At 42.7% G+C, this 20,178-nt stretch overlaps 1 protein-coding gene across 2 annotated transcripts in view; it reads right to left on the bottom strand.

Annotated features, from left to right (window-relative positions):
- Positions 1-20,178, bottom strand: part of ARHGEF7 (Rho guanine nucleotide exchange factor 7) — a 657,452-nt gene that overhangs the window by 539,724 nt on the left and 97,550 nt on the right. The gene's annotated exons all lie outside the window — the stretch shown is intronic.

Here is a 20,178-nt window from a genome sequence, read left to right on the forward strand (position 1 = left end):
TGGAGCTTCTCGTCTCCCTTGATGGCTGATGTAAGCCACCGGTTATATTACCAAGCCTTCAGAGCATTGAAGATTGCCCGAAGTTCCAGAATGTTGATCGGTAGGGAGCGTTCCTCCTAAGACCACAGGCCCTGTGCCTTCTTGGCACCCCAAACAGTTCCCCATCCTGATAAACTCGCGTCCGTAGTCACAATCTCCCAGGATGGTCTTAGAAAGGATGTCCACGGATGATCTGGATAGAGCCATCAAGAGAGCGATTCTCTCGACCGGCTGTTCAGAGATATCTGTTGACACAGATCCGAATGATCGCCATTCCACTGCCTCAGCATGCACAGTTGTAACAGCCTGAGACGGAACCCGGCAAAGGGAATGATGTCCATGCTGGACACCATGAGACCAAATACCTCCATACACTGTGACCCTGTCTTCAAGCGTTTCCAACATATGTAAAGATTGAAACGATCTTACCAGAATCCATGCTGTAGAACAGAAACAGCCTCTACAGTGGAACAGTCTTGTAGAATTGCTCCTAACATGGACTTGAGTGAAGAAAAACCAAGCAGGCAGTGAAACTTGTCAACACGGATTGCTTAAGTAGCTGTTAGCTGGCAGTCTGGATGGGTTCGCAGACAGACTCTCCCTGCATCTCCAGACTCTTACTCTTACTTTCTTCAATGCTCTCACTGAGAGGCTGACAACACTACTTAAAACTCCAGTCCCATATCGAAAGGAACTCCAGTCCCATATCGAAAGGGTAGATACCCCTCCTAAAGAACTACTCTGAAATCTTCTGACACTTCTTTTGTGTTCTATTCTGATAAGGCTGTCCTACGTACTAAGTTAGGTTTCCATCCTAAGGTCGTGTCAGACCGCAACATCCATCAAGATGTGTCCCAAAAGGAGCGGTTGCTTCATAATTTGGATGTGGTTCGCGCCTTGAAGTTCTATCTTCAGACTACTAAGGATTTTAGACAAACTCATTCCTTTTTTGTTGCCCATTCTGGGAAGCGAAAGGGACAGAGGGTCTCTGCGACATCCATGTCTTTTTGGTTGAGGAGTGTTATCCGCCTAGCTTATGAGACAACAGGACATAAGCCTCCTCAGAGAATTACGTCTTATTCTACTAGAGCAGTGGCTTCCTCTTAGGCCTTTAAAGTGAAGGTAAACTTTGATGAAAAATACTATTAAAAAAAGGGGCACTTTCATTTATCAAAGTTTAGAAACCAGCCGTTTTGATTAAAAACTTACCTTTGTTGTTTTTTCACAGCCAGAGCAGCTTCCCCCACCCGGAGATCCTCTCTTCACACGTCATCAATGACTAATCCGGCTTCCTCCAATCACGGCTTTCCCCCCAGGGAAGTCATTGCCTGAGGCCATGCTGTGATTGGAGGAAGCCAGATTAGTCATTGATGACGTGTGAATAGAGGATCTCCGGGTGGGGGAAGCTGCTTTGGGTGTGAAAAAAAAAAAAAAATGTCTGCTTTCTAAACTTTGATGAATGAAATTGCCCCTGTTTTTAATAGTATTTTTAAAAACCGGGTTTTCATTCATCTAACTTTACCTTCACTTTAAGAACGAGGCCTCTATGGATCAGATATGTAAGGCGGCTACCTGGTCCTCCTTACATACTTTTTCTAAATTTTACAAGTTTGATGTTTTTGCTTCAGCTGAAGCAGCCTTCAGGAGAAATGTTTTGCAGGCTGTGGTGCCCACAGATTAGGGTCCGCCTCTCTTTTTGTCCCTCCCATTATCATTCAGTGTCCTTTAGAGCTTCGGTATAAGTTTCCCAACAGTAAGGAATGAAGCCATGGACTCTCCTGATATTAAGAAGGTAAACATAAATTATGCTTACTAGATAATCTAATTTTGTATAAGGAGAGTCCACGGCTCCCGCCCGTGTTTCTCCAATGGGCGGCCCCCCTATATTTTTCTTCTAGCACTTTTTATACTCTGATTATTCTCCTACTGTTCCTTGTTCCTTCAGCAGAATGACAAGGGGATATGGGAAGTGGGAGAGGTATTTAAGCCTTTGGCTGGGGTGTCTTTGCCTCCTCCTGGTGGCCAGGTTCAGTATTTCCCAACAGTAAGGAATGATGCCGTGGACTCTCCTTATATTAAGAAGGCAATGTTTCTTTCATGATTCAGATAGGGAATACAATTTTAAACATTTCAATTTACTTCTATTAGCTAATTTGCTTCATTCGCTTGGTATTTTCTATTGAAGAAGGGATAAAAATAAACAGCCAAATGCTGAAAAAATAATCCACAACCCAAAATATAAATTATTCTCATGAAGAAAAGAAAAACTTAAAACATCAGCAGAATAATCAAACTGAAACAGCTGCCTGAAGAACTTTTCTACCAAAAACTGCTTCAGAAGAAGCAAATACATAAAAACGGTAGAATTTAGTAAATGTATGCAAAGAGGACCAAGTCGCTGCTTTGCAAATCTGATCAACTGAAGCTTCATTCTTAAAAGCCCAACGAGGTGGAGACTGATCTAGTGGAATAAGCTGTAATTCTCTGAGGCGGGGCTCGACCCGACTCCAAATAAGCTTGATGAATCAAAAGCTTTAACCAAGAGGCCAAGGAAATAGCAGAGGACTTCTGACCTTTCCTAGGACCAGAAACTATAACAAATAGACTAGAAGTCTTCCTGAAATCTTTAGTAGCTTCAACATAATATTTCAAAGCTCTCACCACATCCAAAGAATGTAAGGATCTTTCCAAAGGATTCTTAGGATTAGGACACAAGGAAGGAACAACAATTTATCTACTAATGTTGCTAGACTTCACAACCTTAGGTAAAAATACAAATGAAGTCCGCAAAACCGCCTTATCCTGATGAAAAATCAGAAAAGGAGATTCACAAGAAAGAGCAGATAGCTCAGAAACTCTTCTAGCAGAAGAGATAGCCAAAAGGAACAACACTTTCCAAGAAAGTAGTTTAATATTCAAAGAATACATAGGCTCAAAAGGAGGAGCCTGTAATGCCTTCAAAACCAAATTAAGACTCCAAGGAGGAGAAATTGATTTAATGACAGGCTTAATATGAACTAATGCCTGTACAAAACGGTGAATATCAGGAAGATTAGCAATCTTTCTGTGAAATAAAACAGAAAGAGCAGAGATTTGTCCCTTCAAGGAACTTGCAGACAAACCCCTATTCAAACCATCCTGGAGAAACTGTAAAATTCTAGTAATTCTAAAAGAATGCCAAGAGTATTTATGAGAAGAACACTATGAAATGTAAGTCTTCCAAACTCGATAATAAATCTTCCTAGAGACAGATTTACGAGCATGTAACATAGTATTAATTACTGAGTCAGAGAAACCTCTATGACTTAGTACTAAGCGTTCAATTTCCATACCTTCAAATTTAATGATTTGAGATCCTGATGGAAAAACGGACCTTGAGACAGTAGGTCCGGCCTTAACGGAAGTGGCCAAGGTTGGCAACTGGACATCTGAACAAGAACTGCATACCAAAACCTGTGTGGCCATGCTGGAGCCACCAGCAACACAAACGATTGTTTCATGATGATTTTGGATATCACTCTTGGAAGAAGAACTAGAGGTGGGAAAATGTAAGCAAGATGATAACACCAAGGAAGTGTCAGAGCATCCACTGCTTCCGCCTGAACATCCCTGGACCTGGACAAGTATCTGGGAAGTTTCTTTTATAGATGAGAGGCCATGAGATCTATCTCTGGAAGACCCCACATCTGAACAATCTGAGAAAACACATCCGGATGGAGAGACCACTCCCCTGGATGTAAAGTCTGACAGCTGAGATAATCCGCCTCCCAATTGTCTACACCTGGGATATGAACCGCAGAAATTAGAAAGGAGCTGGATTCCGCCCAAACAAGTATCCGAAATACTTTTTTCATAGCTTGGGGACTGTGAGTCCCACCCTGATGATTGACATAAGCCACCGTTGTGATATTGTCCGTCTGAAAACAAATGAACGGTTCTCTCTTCAACAGAGGCCAAAACTGAAGAGCTCTGAGAATTGCACGGAGTTCTAAAATATTGATTGGTAATCTCGCCTCTTGAGAATTCCAAACCCCTTGTGCTGTTAGAGATCCCCAGACAGCTAGACAGCTCCCCAACCTGAAAGACTCGCATCTGTTGTGATCACAGCCCAGGTTGGCCGAACAAAAGAGGCCCCTTGAACTAAACACTGGTGATTTAACCACCACGTCAGAGAGAGTGTCGAACATTGGGATTTAAGGATATTAATTGTGATTTATTTGTATAATCCTGGCACCATTGATTCAGCATGCAAAGCTGGAGAGGTCTCATGTGAAAACGAGCAAAAGGAATCGCGTCCGATGCTGCAGTCATGAGGCCTAAAACTTCCATGCACATAGCCACTGAATGGAATGACTGAGACTGAAGGTGCCGACATGCTGTAACCAATTTCAAACGTCTCTTGTCTCTTAGAGACAGAGTCATGGATACTAAATCTATCTGGAAACCTAAAAAGGTGACCCTTGTCTGAGGAATCAAGAAACTTTTTGGTAAATTGATCCTCCAACCCTGTTTTCGAAGAAACAACACTAGTTGATTTGTGTGAGATTCTGCAGAACGTAAAGACTGAGCTAGTACCAAGATATTGTCCAAATAAGAAAACACTGCAATACCCTGTTCTCTGATTACAGAGAGTAGGGCACCCAGAACCTTTGAAAAGATTCTTGGAGCTGTTGCTAGGCCAAATGGAAGAGCAACAAATTGGTAATGCTTGTCTAGAAAAGAGAATCTCAGGAACTGATAATGTTCTGAATGAATCGGAATATGAAGGTAAGCATCCTGCAAGTCTATTGTAGACATATAATGTCCTTGCTGAACAAAAGGCAGAATAGTCCTTATAGTCACCATCTTGAAAGTTGGTACTCTTACATAACAATTAAAAATTTTCAGATCCAGAACTGGTCTGAAAGAATTTTCTTTCTTTGGGACAATGAATAGATTTGAATAAAACCCCAGACCTTGTTCCTGAAAAGGAACCGGCATGAAACAAACTTGAGGAAAGCCTGGGCTTTTACTGGATTGACTGGGATGCTTGAGAGAAAAAATCTTCTCACAGGAGGTCTTACTCTGAATCCTATCCGGTACCCCTGAGAGACAATGCTCTGAATCCATTGATTTTAGACAGAATTTGCCCAAACATCCTTGAAAAACCTTAATCTGCCCCCTACCAGCTGAGCTGGAATGAGGGCCGCACCTTCATGAGGACTTAGGGGCTGATTTTGGTTTCTTAAAAGGCTTGGATTTATTCCAATTTGAAGAAGGCTTCCAATTGGAAACAGATTCCTTGGGGGAAGGATTAGGTTTTTGCTCCTTATTTTGACGAAAAGAACAAAAACGATTAGAACCCTTAGGTTTTTTATCCTGAGGCAAAAAGACTCCCTTCCCCCCAGTAACAGTTGGAATAATAGAATCCAACTGAGAACCAAATAAATGATCTTGGAAAGAAAGAGATAATAATCTAGACTTAGATGTGATATCAGCATTCCGAAATTTAAGCCACAAAGCTCTTCTAGCTAAAATAGCTAAAGACATGGATCTAACATCAACTTTGATATCAAAAATAGCATCACAAATAAAATGATTAGCATGTTGTAGTAAACTAACAATGCTATATAAGTCAGAATCAAATTCTTGTTGTGCTAAATTCTCCAACCAAAAAGTTGAAGCAGCTGCAACATCAGCCAAAGAAATTGCAGGCCTAAGAAGATGACCTGAATATAAATAGGCTTTCCTTAGATAAGATTCAAGCTTCCTATCTAAAGGATCTTTAAAGGAAGTACTATCTTCCATAGGAATAGTGGTTCATTTAGCAAGAGTAGAAATAGTCCCATCAACTTTGGGGATCTTTTCCCAAAACTCTATTGAAATTTCTGGTAAAGGATACAATTTTTTAAACCTTGCAGAAGGATTAAAAGGAGTACCCGGCTTATTCCATTCCTTAGAAATCATATCAGAAATAGGTAAAACCTCTGGAGTAACCATAGGAGGTTTAAAAACAGAATTTAAATGTCAAGAGGACTAGCTTCCTCAATATCCAAAGTGATTAACACTTCTTTTAACAAAGAACGCATATAGTCAATTTTAAATAAATAACAGAATTTATGTTTACCTGATAAATTACTTTCTCCAACGGTGTGTCCGGTCCACGGCGTCATCCTTACTTGTGGGATATTCTCTTCCCCAACAGGAAATGGCAAAGAGCCCAGCAAAGCTGGTCACATGATCCCTCCTAGGCTCCGCCTACCCCAGTCATTCGACCGACGTTAAGGAGGAATATTTGCATAGGAGAAACCATATGAAACCGTGGTGACTGTAGTTAAAGAAAATAAATTATCAGACCTGATTAAAAAACCAGGGCGGGCCGTGGACCGGACACACCGTTGGAGAAAGTAATTTATCAGGTAAGCATAAATTCTGTTTTCTCCAACATAGGTGTGTCCGGTCCACGGCGTCATCCTTACTTGTGGGAACCAATACCAAAGCTTTAGGACACGGATGATGGGAGGGAGCAAATCAGGTCACCTAGATGGAAGGCACCACGGCTTGCAAAACCTTTCTCCCAAAAATAGCCTCAGAAGAAGCAAAAGTATCAAACTTGTAAAATTTGGTAAAAGTGTGCAGTGAAGACCAAGTCGCTGCCCTACATATCTGATCAACAGAAGCCTCGTTCTTGAAGGCCCATGTGGAAGCCACAGCCCTAGTGGAATGAGCTGTGATTCTTTCGGGAGGCTGCCGTCCGGCAGTCTCGTAAGCCAATCTGATGATGCTTTTAATCCAAAAAGAGAGAGAGGTAGAAATTGCTTTTTGACCTCTCCTTTTACCGGAATAAACAACAAACAAGGAAGATGTTTGTCTAAAATCCTTTGTAGCATCTAAATAGAATTTTAGAGCGCGAACAACATCCAAATTGTGCAACAAACGTTCCTTCTTCGAAACTGGTTTCGGACACAGAGAAGGTACGATAATCTCCTGGTTAATGTTTTTGTTAGAAACAACTTTTGGAAGAAAACCAGGTTTAGTACGTAAAACCACCTTATCTGCATGGAACACCAGATAAGGAGGAGAACACTGCAGAGCAGATAATTCTGAAACTCTTCTAGCAGAAGAAATTGCAACCAAAAACAAAACTTTCCAAGATAATAACTTAATATCAACGGAATGTAAGGGTTCAAACGGAACCCCCTGAAGAACTGAAAGAACTAAGTTGAGACTCCAAGGAGGAGTCAAAGGTTTGTAAACAGGCTTGATTCTAACCAGAGCCTGAACAAAGGCTTGAACATCTGGCACAGCTGCCAGCTTTTTGTGAAGTAACACAGACAAGGCAGAAATCTGTCCCTTCAGGGAACTTGCAGATAATCCTTTTTCCAATCCTTCTTGAAGGAAGGATAGAATCTTAGGAATCTTAACCTTGTCCCAAGGGAATCCTTTAGATTCACACCAACAGATATATTTTTTCCAAATTTTGTGGTAAATCTTTCTAGTTACAGGCTTTCTGGCCTGAACAAGAGTATCGATAACAGAATCTGAGAACCCTCGCTTCGATAAGATCAAGCGTTCAATCTCCAGGCAGTCAGCTGGAGTGAGACCAGGTTCGGATGTTCGAACGGACCTTGAACAAGAAGGTCTCGTCTCAAAAGGTAGCTTCCATGGTGGAGCCGATGACATATTCACCAGATCTGCATACCAAGTCCTGCGTGGCCACGCAGGAGCTATCAAGATCACCGACGCCCTTTCCTGATTGATCCTGGCTACCAGCCTGGGGATGAGAGGAAACGGCGGGAATACATAAGCTAGTTTGAAGGTCCAAGGTGCTACTAGTGCATCCACTAGAGCCGCCTTGGGATCCCTGGATCTGGACCCGTAGCAAGGAACTTTGAAGTTCTGACGAGAGGCCATCAGATCCATGTCTGGAATGCCCCACAGTTGAGTGACTTGGGCAAAGATTTCCGGATGGAGTTCCCACTCCCCCGGATGCAATGTCTGACGACTCAGAAAATCCGCTTCCCAATTTTCCACTCCTGGGATGTGGATAGCAGACAGGTGGCAGGAGTGAGACTCCGCCCATAGAATGATTTTGGTCACTTCTTCCATCGCCAGGGAACTCCTTGTTCCCCCCTGATGGTTGATGTACGCAACAGTTGTCATGTTGTCTGATTGAAACCGTATGAACTTGGCCCTCGCTAGCTGAGGCCAAGCCTTGAGAGCATTGAATATCGCTCTCAGTTCCAGAATATTTATCGGTAGAAGAGATTCTTCCCGAGACCAAAGACCCTGAGCTTTCAGGGATCCCCAGACCGCGCCCCAGCCCATCAGACTGGCATCGGTCGTGACAATGACCCACTCTGGTCTGCGGAAGGTCATCCCTTGAGACAGGTTGTCCAGGGACAGCCACCAACGGAGTGAGTCTCTGGTCCTCTGATTTACTTGTATCCTCGGAGACAAGTTCGTATAGTCCCCATTCCACTGACTGAGCATGCACAGTTGTAATGGTCTTAGATGAATGCGCGCAAAAGGAACTATGTCCATTGCCGCTACCATCAAGCCTATCACTTCCATGCACTGCGCTATGGAAGGAAGAGGAACGGAATGAAGTATCCGACAAGAGTCTAGAAGTTTTGTTTTTCTGGCCTCTGTCAGAAAAATCCTCATTTCTAAAGAGTCTATTATTGTTCCCAAGAAGGGAACCCTTGTTGACGGAGATAGAGAACTCTTTTCCACGTTCACTTTCCATCCGTGAGATCTGAGAAAGGCCAGGACAATGTCCGTGTGAGCCTTTGCTTGAGGAAGGGACGACGCTTGAATCAGAATGTCGTCCAAGTAAGGTACTACAGCAATGCCCCTTGGTCTTAGCACAGCTAGAAGGGACCCTAGTACCTTTGTGAAAATCCTTGGAGCAGTGGCTAATCCGAAAGGAAGCGCCACGAACTGGTAATGCTTGTCCAGGAATGCGAACCTTAGGAACCGATGATGTTCCTTGTGGATAGGAATATGTAGATACGCATCCTTTAAATCCACCGTGGTCATGAATTGACCTTCCTGGATGGAAGGAAGAATTGTTCGAATGGTTTCCATTTTGAACGATGGAACCTTGAGAAACTTGTTTAAGATCTTGAGATCTAAGATTGGTCTGAACGTTCCCTCTTTTTTGGGAACTATGAACAGATTGGAGTAGAACCCCATCCCTTGTTCTCCTAATGGAACAGGATGAATCACTCCCATTTTTAACAGGTCTTCTACACAACGTAAGAATGCCTGTCTTTTTATGTGGTCTGAAGACAACTGAGACCTGTGGAACCTCCCCCTTGGGGGAAGCCCCTTGAATTCCAGAAGATAACCTTGGGAGACTATTTCTAGCGCCCAAGGATCCAGAACATCTCTTGCCCAAGCCTGAGCGAAGAGAGAGAGTCTGCCCCCCACCAGATCCGGTCCCGGATCGGGGGCCAACATTTCATGCTGTCTTGGTAGCAGTGGCAGGTTTTTTGGCCTGCTTTCCCTTGTTCCAGCCTTGCATTGGTCTCCAAGCTGGCTTGGCTTGAGAAGTATTACCCTCTTGCTTAGAGGACGTAGCACTTTGGGCTGGTCCGTTTCTACGAAAGGGACGAAAATTAGGTTTATTTTTGGCCTTGAAAGGCCGATCCTGAGGAAGGGCGTGGCCCTTACCCCCAGTGATATCAGAGATAATCTCTTTCAAGTCAGGGCCAAACAGCGTTTTCCCCTTGAAAGGAATGTTAAGTAGCTTGTTCTTGGAAGACGCATCAGCTGACCAAGATTTCAACCAAAGCGCTCTGCGCGCCACAATAGCAAACCCAGAATTCTTAGCCGCTAACCTAGCCAATTGCAAAGTGGCGTCTAGGGTGAAAGAATTAGCCAATTTGAGAGCATTGATTCTGTCCATAATCTCCTCATAAGGAGGAGAATCACTATCGACCGCCTTTACCAGCTCATCGAACCAGAAACACGCGGCTGTAGCGACAGGGACAATGCATGAAATTGGTTGTAGAAGGTAACCCTGCTGAACAAACATCTTTTTAAGTAAACCTTCTAATTTTTTATCCATAGGATCTTTGAAAGCACAACTATCTTCTATGGGTATAGTGGTGCGTTTGTTTAAAGTGGAAACCGCTCCCTCGACCTTGGGGACTGTCTGCCATAAGTCCTTTCTGGGGTCGACCATGGGAAACAATTTTTTAAATATGGGGGGAGGGACGAAAGGAATACCGGGCCTTTCCCATTCTTTATTTACAATGTCCGCCACCCGCTTGGGTATAGGAAAAGCTTCTGGGAGCCCCGGGACCTCTAGGAACTTGTCCATTTTACATAGTTTCTCTGGGATGACCAACTTGTCACAATCATCCAGAGTGGATAATACCTCCTTAAGCAGAATGCGGAGATGTTCCAACTTAAATTTAAACGTAATCACATCAGGTTCAGCTTGTTGAGAAATGTTCCCTGAATCAGTAATTTCTCCCTCAGACAAAACCTCCCTGGCCCCATCAGACTGGTTTAGGGGCCCTTCAGAACCATTATTATCAGCGTCGTCATGCTCTTCAGTATCTAAAACAGAGCAGTCGCGCTTACGCTGATAAGTGTGCATTTTGGCTAAAATGTTTTTGACAGAATTATCCATTACAGCCGTTAATTGTTGCATAGTAAGGAGTATTGGCGCGCTAGATGTACTAGGGGCCTCCTGAGTGGGCAAGACTCGTGTAGACGAAGGAGGGAATGATGCAGTACCATGCTTACTCCCCTCACTTGAGGAATCATCTTGGGCATCATTGTCATTGTCACATAAATCACATTTAATTAAATGAGAAGGAACTCTGGCTTCCCCACATTCAGAACACAGTCTATCTGGTAGTTCAGACATGTTAAACAGGCATAAACTTGATAACAAAGTACAAAAAACGTTTTAAAATAAAACCGTTACTGTCACTTTAAATTTTAAACTGAACACACTTTATTACTGCAATTGCGAAAAAATATGAAGGAATTGTTCAAAATTCACCAAAATTTCACCACAGTGTCTTAAAGCCTTAAAAGTATTGCACGCCAAATTTGGAAGCTTTAACCCTTAAAATAACGGAACCGGAGCCGTTTTTAACTTTAACCCCTTTACAGTCCCTGGTATCTGCTTTGCTGAGACCCAACCAAGCCCAAAGGGGAATACGATACCAAATGACGCCTTCAGAAAGTCTTTTCTATGTATCAGAGCTCCTCACACATGCGACTGCATGTCATGCCTCTCAAAAACAAGTGCGCAACACCGGCGCGAAAAACAGAATTTATGTTTACCTGATAAATTACTTTCTCCAACGGTGTGTCCGGTCCACGGCGTCATCCTTACTTGTGGGATATTCTCTTCCCCAACAGGAAATGGCAAAGAGCCCAGCAAAGCTGGTCACATGATCCCTCCTAGGCTCCGCCTACCCCAGTCATTCGACCGACGTTAAGGAGGAATATTTGCATAGGAGAAACCATATGAAACCGTGGTGACTGTAGTTAAAGAAAATAAATTATCAGACCTGATTAAAAAACCAGGGCGGGCCGTGGACCGGACACACCGTTGGAGAAAGTAATTTATCAGGTAAACATAAATTCTGTTTTCTCCAACATAGGTGTGTCCGGTCCACGGCGTCATCCTTACTTGTGGGAACCAATACCAAAGCTTTAGGACACGGATGATGGGAGGGAGCAAATCAGGTCACCTAGATGGAAGGCACCACGGCTTGCAAAACCTTTCTCCCAAAAATAGCCTCAGAAGAAGCAAAAGTATCAAACTTGTAAAATTTGGTAAAAGTGTGCAGTGAAGACCAAGTCGCTGCCCTACATATCTGATCAACAGAAGCCTCGTTCTTGAAGGCCCATGTGGAAGCCACAGCCCTAGTGGAATGAGCTGTGATTCTTTCGGGAGGCTGCCGTCCGGCAGTCTCGTAAGCCAATCTGATGATGCTTTTAATCCAAAAAGAGAGAGAGGTAGAAGTTGCTTTTTGACCTCTCCTTTTACCGGAATAAACAACAAACAAGGAAGATGTTTGTCTAAAATCCTTTGTAGCATCTAAATAGAATTTTAGAGCGCGAACAACATCCAAATTGTGCAACAAACGTTCCTTCTTCGAAACTGGTTTCGGACACAGAGAAGGTACGATAATCTCCTGGTTAATGTTTTTGTTAGAAACAACTTTTGGAAGAAAACCAGGTTTAGTACGTAAAACCACCTTATCTGCATGGAACACCAGATAAGGAGGAGAACACTGCAGAGCAGATAATTCTGAAACTCTTCAACAGAAGAAATTGCAACCAAAAACAAAACTTTCCAAGATAATAACTTAAGATCAACGGAATGTAAGGGTTCAAAAAGAACCCCCTGAAGAACTGAAAGAACTAAGTTGAGACTCCAAGGAGGAGTCAAAGGTTTGTAAACAGGCTTGATTCTAACCAGAGCCTGAACAAAGGCTTGAACATCTGGCACAGCTGCCAGCTTTTTGTGAAGTAACACAGACAAGGCAGAAATCTGTCCCTTCAGGGAACTTGCAGATAATCCTTTTTCCAATCCTTCTTGAAGGAAGGATAGAATCTTAGGAATCTTAACCTTGTCCCAAGGGAATCCTTTAGATTCACACCAACAGATATATTTTTTCCAAATTTTGTGGTAAATCTTTCTAGTTACAGGCTTTCTGGCCTGAACAAGAGTATCGATAACAGAATCTGAGAACCCTCGCTTCGATAAGATCAAGCGTTCAATCTCCAAGCAGTCAGCTGGAGTGAGACCAGATTCGGATGTTCGAACGGACCTTGAACAAGAAGGTCTCGTCTCAAAGGTAGCTTCCATGGTGGAGCCGATGACATATTCACCAGATCTGCATACCAAGTCCTGCGTGGCCACGCAGGAGCTATCAAGATCACCGACGCCCTTTCCTGATTGATCCTGGCTACCAGCCTGGGGATGAGAGGAAACGGCGGGAATACATAAGCTAGTTTGAAGGTCCAAGGTGCTACTAGTGCATCCACTAGAGCCGCCTTGGGATCCCTGGATCTGGACCCGTAGCAAGGAACTTTGAAGTTCTGACGAGAGGCCATCAGATCCATGTCTGGAATGCCCCACAGTTGAGTGACTTGGGTAAAGATTTCCGGATGGAGTTCCCACTCCCCCGGATGCAATGTCTGACGACTCAGAAAATCCGCTTCCCAATTTTCCACTCCTGGGATGTGGATAGCAGACAGGTGGCAGGAGTGAGACTCCGCCCATAGAATGATTTTGGTCACTTCTTCCATCGCCAGGGAACTCCTTGTTCCCCCCTGATGGTTGATGTACGCAACAGTTGTCATGTTGTCTGATTGAAACCGTATGAACTTGGTCCTCGCTAGCTGAGGCCAAGCCTTGAGAGCATTGAATATCGCTCTCAGTTCCAGAATATTTATCGGTAGAAGAGATTCTTCCCGAGACCAAAGACCCTGAGCTTTCAGGGATCCCCAGACCGCGCCCCAGCCCATCAGACTGGCGTCGGTCGTGACAATGACCCACTCTGGTCTGCGGAAGGTCATCCCTTGTGACAGGTTGTCCAGGGACAGCCACCAACGGAGTGAGTCTCTGGTCCTCTGATTTACTTGTATCCTCGGAGACAAGTTTGTATAGTCCCCATTCCACTGACTGAGCATGCACAGTTGTAATGGTCTTAGATGAATGCGCGCAAAAGGAACTATGTCCATTGCCGCTACCATCAAACCTATCACTTCCATGCACTGCGCTATGGAAGGAAGAGGAACGGAATGAAGTATCCGACAAGAGTCTAGAAGTTTTGTTTTTCTGGCCTCTGTCAGAAAAATCCTCATTTCTAAGGAGTCTATTATTGTTCCCAAGAAGGGAACCCTTGTTGACGGAGATAGAGAACTCTTTTCCACGTTCACTTTCCATCCATGAGATCTGAGAAAGGCCAGGACGATGTCCGTGTGAGCCTTTGCTTGAGGAAGGGACGACGCTTGAATCAGAATGTCGTCCAAGTAAGGTACTACAGCAATGCCCCTTGGTCTTAGCACAGCTAGAAGGGACCCTAGTACCTTTGTGAAAATCCTTGGAGCAGTGGCTAATCCGAAAGGAAGCGCCACGAACTGGTAATGCTTGTCCAGGAATGCGAACCTTAGGAACCGATGATGTTCCTTGTGGATAGGAATATGTAGATACGCATCCTTTAAATCCACCGTGGTCATGAATTGACCTTCCTGGATGGAAGGAAGAATTGTTCGAATGGTTTCCATTTTGAACGATGGAACCTTGAGAAACTTGTTTAAGATCTTGAGATCTAAGATTGGTCTGAACGTTCCCTCTTTTTTGGGAACTATGAACAGATTGGAGTAGAACCCCATCCCTTGTTCTCCTAATGGAACAGGATGAATCACTCCCATTTTTAACAGGTCTTCTACACAACGTAAGAATGCCTGTCTTTTTATGTGGTCTGAAGACAACTGAGACCTGTGGAACCTCCCCCTTGGGGGAAGCCCCTTGAATTCCAGAAGATAACCTTGGGAGACTATTTCTAGCGCCCAAGGATCCAGAACATCTCTTGCCCAAGCCCGAGCGAAGAGAGAGAGTCTGCCCCCCACCAGATCCGGTCCCGGATCGGGGGCCAACATTTCATGCTGTCTTGGTAGCAGTGGCAGGTTTCTTGGCCTGCTTTCCCTTGTTCCAGCCTTGCATTGGTCTCCAAGCTGGCTTGGCTTGAGAAGTATTACCCTCTTGCTTAGAGGACGTAGCACTTTGGGCTGGTCCGTTTCTACGAAAGGGACGAAAATTAGGTTTATTTTTGGCCTTGAAAGGCCGATCCTGAGGAAGGGCATGGCCCTTACCCCCAGTGATATCAGAGATAATCTCTTTCAAGTCAGGGCCAAACAGCGTTTTCCCCTTGAAAGGAATGTTAAGTAGCTTGTTCTTGGAAGACGCATCAGCTGACCAAGATTTCAACCAAAGCGCTCTGCGCGCCACAATAGCAAACCCAGAATTCTTAGCCGCTAACCTAGCCAATTGCAAAGTGGCGTCTAGGGTGAAAGAATTAGCCAATTTGAGAGCATTGATTCTGTCCATAATCTCCTCATAAGGAGGAGAATCACTATCGACCGCCTTTACCAGCTCATCGAACCAGAAACACGCGGCTGTAGTGACAGGGACAATGCATGAAATTGGTTGTAGAAGGTAACCCTGCTGAACAAACATCTTTTTAAGTAAACCTTCTAATTTTTTATCCATAGGATCTTTGAAAGCACAACTATCTTCTATGGGTATAGTGGTGCGTTTGTTTAAAGTGGAAACCGCTCCCTCGACCTTGGGGACTGTCTGCCATAAGTCCTTTCTGGGGTCGACCATAGGAAACAATTTTTTAAATATGGGGGGAGGGACGAAAGGAATACCGGGCCTTTCCCATTCTTTATTTACAATGTCCGCCACCCGCTTGGGTATAGGAAAAGCTTCTGGGAGCCCCGGGACCTCTAGGAACTTGTCCATTTTACATAGTTTCTCTGGGATGACCAACTTGTCACAATCATCCAGAGTGGATAATATCTCCTTAAGCAGAATGCGGAGATGTTCCAACTTAAATTTAAACGTAATCACATCAGGTTCAGCTTGTTGAGAAATGTTCCCAGAATCAGTAATTTCTCCCTCAGACAAAACCTCCCTGGCCCCATCAGACTGGTTTAGGGGCCCTTCAGAACCATTATTATCAGCGTCGTCATGCTCTTCAGTATCTAAAACAGAGCAGTCGCGCTTACGCTGATAAGTGTGCATTTTGGCTAAAATGTTTTTGACAGAATTATCCATTACAGCCGTTAATTGTTGCATAGTAAGGAGTATTGGCGCGCTAGATGTACTAGGGGCCTCCTGAGTGGGCAAGACTCGTGTAGACGAAGGAGGGAATGATGCAGTACCATGCTTACTCCCCTCACTTGAGGAATCATCTTGGGCATCATTGTCATTGTCACATAAATCACATTTATTTAAATGAGAAGGAACTCTGGCTTCCCCACATACAGAACACAGTCTATCTGGTAGTTCAGACATGTTAAACAGGCATAAACTTGATAACAAAGTACAAAAAACGTTTTAAAATAAAACCGTTACTGTCACTTTAAATTTTAAACTGAACACACTTTATTACTGCAATTGCGAAAAAATATGAAGGAATTGCTCAAAATTCACCAAAATTTCACCACAGTGTCTTAAAGCCTTAAAAGTATTGCACCCCAAATTTGGAAGCTTTAACCCTTAAAATAACGGAACCGGAGCCGTTTTTAACTTTAACCCCTTTACAGTCCCTGGTGTCTGCTTTGCTGAGACCCAACCAAGCCCAAAGGGGAATACGATACCAAATGACGCCTTCAGAAGTCTTTTCTATGTATCAGAGCTCCTCACACATGCGACTGCATGTCATGCCTCTCAAAAACAAGTGCGCAACACCGGCGCGAAAATGAGGCTCTGCCTATAAATGATTCCTCAAGGCTAAATATGTGTTAATAATGAATCGATTTAGCCCAGAAAAAGTCTACAGTCTTAATAAGCCCTTGTGAAGCCCTTATTTACAATCCTAATAAACATGGCTTACCGGATCCCATAGGGAAAATGACAGCTTCCAGCATTACATCGTCTTGTTAGAATGTGTCATACCTCAAGCAGCAAGAGACTGCTCACTGTTCCCCCAACTGAAGTTAAGTCCTCTCAACAGTCCTGTGTGGAACAGCCATGGATTTTAGTAACGGTTGCTAAAATCATTTTCCTCATACAAACAGAAATCTTCATCTCTTTTCTGTTTCTGAGTAAATAGTACATACCAGCACTATTTTAAAATAACAAACTCTTGATTGAATAATAAAAACTACAGTTAAACACTAAAAAACTCTAAGCCATCTCCGTGGAGATGTTGCCTGTACAACGGCAAAGAGAATGACTGGGGTAGGCGGAGCCTAGGAGGGATCATGTGACCAGCTTTGCTGGGCTCTTTGCCATTTCCTGTTGGGGAAGAGAATATCCCACAAGTAAGGATGACGCCGTGGACCGGACACACCTATGTTGGAGAAATGAGGCTCTGCCTATGATTTGGGAAAGCCCCTAAAGAATAAGGTGTCTAAAACAGTGCCTGCCGATATAATCTTATCAAAATACCCATATTAAATGATTCCTCAAGGCTAAATATGTGTTAATAATGAATCGATTTAGCCCAGAAAAAGTCTACAGTCTTAATAAGCCCTTGTGAAGCCCTTATTTACTATCTTAATAAACATGGCTTACCGGATCCCATAGGGAAAATGACAGCTTCCAGCATTACATCGTCTTGTTAGAATGTGTCATACCTCAAGCAGCAAGAGACTGCTCACTGTTCCCCCAACTGAAGTTAATTCCTCTCAACAGTCCTGTGTGGAACAGCCATGGATTTTAGTAACGGTTGCTAAAATCATTTTCCTCATACAAACAGAAATCTTCATCTCTTTTCTGTTTCTGAGTAAATAGTACATACCAGCACTATTTTAAAATAACAAACTCTTGATTGAATAATAAAAACTACAGTTAAACACTAAAAAACTCTAAGCCATCTCCGTGGAGATGTTGCCTGTACAACGGCAAAGAGAATGACTGGGGTAGGCGGAGCCTAGGAGGGATCATGTGACCAGCTTTGCTGGGCTCTTTGCCATTTCCTGTTGGGGAAGAGAATATCCCACAAGTAAGGATGACGCCGTGGACCGGACACACCTATGTTGGAGAAAAGTAGATTTGTCAGTGTCAATCTCTGAGGAAGGATCTTCTGAATCAGATAGATCCTCATCAGAGGTGGATAATTCATTATGTTGTTGGTCATTTGAAATTTCATCAATTTTTGGAGAAGTTTTAAAAGACCTCTTACGCTTATTAGAAGGTGGAAATGCAGACAAAGCCTTCTGAATAGAATCAGTAACAAATTCTTTAAAATTCATAGGTATATCATGTACATTAGAAGTTGAAGGAACTGCAACCGGCAGTGTACTATTAATGATGGACACACTATCTGCATGTAAAAGTTTATCATGACAACTAATACAAATGACATTAGGAGATACTGTATAATCTCCACAATTTTACAACAAATGCAATTAGCTTTGGTAGAACTGATGTCAGGCAGCAACAGATACTTCTGAGGCAGGATCAGATTGAGACATCTTGCAAAATGTAAAAGAAAAAAAAAACATATAAAGCAAAATGATCAATTTCCTTATATGACAGTTTCAGGAATGGGAAAAAATGCAAATAGCATAGCCCTCTGACATAGAAAAAGGCAAGAGGCAAAAGCAATGGGGCAATAAATAATGAAAAAAAATTGGCGCCAAGTATGACGCACAACGTAACTGAAAAATTTTTTGGCACCAACTATGTCCGGAAATGACACACTCGCGTCACTAAGGACGCAACCCTGTGTGAAACCTCTGCGTGAATTACGACGCCTGAAATTACGAACTTGCGTCAAAGTGTAGCATTTGGCAAACCCGCAAGCCTAAGTCAGCCGCAATTTGAAACAAAGTAGTCAATTGAAAAAAAGACTAAACCCCAGGTAAGAAAAATATTTCTTAATATTAACTTTTCCCAAATATGAAACTGACAATCTGCAAAAGGAAATACATGAACCTGACTCATGGCAAATATAAGTACAATACATATATTTAGAACTTTATATAAATGCATAAAGTGCCAAACCATAGCCGAGGTGTCTTAAGAAATAAAAACATACTTACCAAAAGACACCCATCCACATATAGCAGATAGCCAAACCAGTACTGAAACAGTTATCAGTAGAGGTAATGGTATATGAGAGTATATCGTCGATCTGAAAAGGGAGGTAGGAGATGAATCTCTACGACCGATAACAGAGAACCTATGAAAAAGACCCCTGTTAGGAAAATCATTGCATTCAATAGGTAATACTCTCCACGTCCCTCTGACATTTGAGGAATCGAGCTTCAAAATGCTGAGAAGCGCATGTCAACGTAGAAATCTTAGCACAAACTTACTTCACCACCTGCATAGGAGGCAAAGTTTGTAAAACTGAATTGTGGTGAGGGGTGTATTTATAGGCATTTTGAGGTTTGGGAAACTTTGCCCCTCCTGGTACGATTGTATATCCCATACGTCACTAGCTCATGGACTCTTGCCAATTACACAAAAGAAATGTGGGATTCATGTCCCTTTAATGTCGTAAATTAAAAAGAGATATAACATTCTTACATTTTGTAATCATACATACAAACAAGCACCTTTTAAATCTATTTATTTTGAAATTAATAGGAAATTTAAAACTAGTCTGGGTGATAAAAAAGAACAAACAAAAAAAGAACAAAAATAAAAAATTCACTGTATGTATTTAACAAAGGATTGTTTGTATCTTGCATTGTTGGGTACTACTAAAACATACAATTTTTTACCATTTGGTTTGGTCTACTCATGAAGAATACGGCAAAACATGCACACAAAATACATTCTTAGAAACTGAATCCTTCTAGCATTTAGATAACAAAACTATGTAGTAATTGTGACTCAAAACAAACGAGTGTGCATCTCCTGCAGGTGTACAGAGGCAGAACATGCAGCGATCCGAGATGTCATCGCAGAAATTGCAGCATGTCTGCAGAAAGAACAGAACACATGCAGGAACTGTTTTCACTTTGCAGTGCTGCTCCACATCAGGCTGTTCTCTTCAAACAGCACTCTGCTCTGGCTGCCCTGTGTAAATGTTCCATAACACAGTGCAGCCACCGCCAAGCGCTGTTTCAAGGGAAGAGTGAAATATGGAGCAGGACTGGCACTCATGGATTTTTACAAACCCACCCCCGGCCTTTCCTGGTCTACAAAGCTGTGTCTCCTGAATGTAAGACATTCTTATGAGCTATGCACCTTTTTTATTACTACATTTTTACCTTATAATTATGTGATGTTAGACCAAGAGCAAATTAAACTTATTTAAGAGAAATTTGAAAAATGTAAAATGTATTTTTTTTTCTCTGCAGCTAATTTGCAACAAGATTTTCAACTTTTGCAATACATTACAAAAATTTAAAAATTGTTTTATTCTCCAAACAATCAACACATTGCAGCTGAAATAGTGCTATAGTGTAGCTGCCTAATATAAATTGAAT

Source organism: Bombina bombina, chromosome 3 (assembly GCF_027579735.1).
Source record: "Bombina bombina isolate aBomBom1 chromosome 3, aBomBom1.pri, whole genome shotgun sequence".
NCBI lineage: Eukaryota > Metazoa > Chordata > Amphibia > Anura > Bombinatoridae > Bombina > Bombina bombina.